At 63.6% G+C, this 1,221-nt stretch overlaps 1 protein-coding gene across 1 annotated transcript in view; it reads left to right on the top strand.

Annotated features, from left to right (window-relative positions):
• Positions 1–1,221, top strand: part of LOC104508249 (collagen alpha-1(VII) chain-like) — a gene marked incomplete at both ends in the record, with an annotated part of 4,627 nt that overhangs the window by 646 nt on the left and 2,760 nt on the right. The gene's annotated exons all lie outside the window — the stretch shown is intronic.

The following is a 1,221-nucleotide window of genomic DNA, read 5'->3' as shown; positions in this document are numbered from 1 at the left end:
GCGACTTAGGGGACCCAGGTCCTGAAGGCAGGAACGTGAGTACCACCGCATGTGTGCCCACTGCCCCGTGGGCACCCACCATCCCACACACCCCATTGCCCCAGGGGTACCCTCCACCCCACAGGACACACCACCCCATGCATCCCTCATCCCCTCCTCTCCTCACCTCGTCCCTCTTTCCCGCAGGGCAGCCCCCGCGCGCCAGTTTTTTTTGATGCAGGGCCACATGCCTGGCCCCCAGCCCGGAGCCAGCCCTACCCTCCCAGGGCCCGTGCCAGCTCCCCTTAACCCACTTCCCTCACCCTTTTTTCAGGGGCCTCCCGGACCCCCAGGACGAACCGTAAGCTCTGCCCCCCTGCCCCTCTACCTGCACACAGGCTGATGCCTGGCCCTGTGTGCTCTGACAGCCCCTCTCTGCCCCATGGGCAGCGTTGGGTTAATGGTTGGAGTTGATGATCTTAGAGGTCTTTTCCAACCTAAAGATTCTATAATTCTATCATTCTACAGGTGGATGTGGGGCTCGGAGGAGCAGGGGAGAAGGGTGAGAAGGTAACGAGTGGGTCCCCTGGGATGCTGGCAGTGGGATACCCCATGCTGTGCCCCTCTGGGCTCTGCCTGTGCACTGGGTGGTGCACTGGGATCCTGGTGCACTAAGCCCTCCCTGCCCAAAGCAGCCCATGCCACGTGGGGCTGACGTGCACCATGGCTGAGAGCCATGTGGGATTGGGGGGCACATGGCATCCGGGGGGGCTTGTGGGCTGATGCTCCTGTCCAGTGCCGGGAGGAGGGTACCAGGGTAGGAGGTCCATGTAGGGCTGAGATCCTCGAGTAGCTCACGGCTCCCCAGCCCTGCAGAGATCCCGCAGGACTATCCCCCACCCCTCGGGCTGTTCTGCTTTACGAGCCAGCACAGGCTCGGAGCAGTTTTGGCCACGGGCTGGATGGCATCGTGGTCCCTGACCATGGCTCGGCTGGCTCCTGGCTCAGCAGGGCTGCTCATTGCCTTCCTTCTTCGACCACTCTCTGTGGTGCCCGTCGCTGTATTTTAAGACATTCGTCATTATCCCGCCCTTAAACCGCGCCGCGTGAGCAGGGGTGCTCAGCGTGGGCTCTGGCACAGGGGCTTGGCCGGCAGTGGGGCAGTGCCCTCTAACCGCGGTGCCCTTCCCTGGCAGGGGGAACCGGGGGACCCTGGTGAGGACGGTGCGAAGGGCAGCCGGG

This window comes from Eurypyga helias, unplaced genomic scaffold (assembly GCF_000690775.1).
Source record: "Eurypyga helias isolate BGI_N326 unplaced genomic scaffold, ASM69077v1 scaffold19904, whole genome shotgun sequence".
NCBI lineage: Eukaryota > Metazoa > Chordata > Aves > Eurypygiformes > Eurypygidae > Eurypyga > Eurypyga helias.
This window is presented reverse-complemented; position numbering and strand designations above follow the sequence as displayed.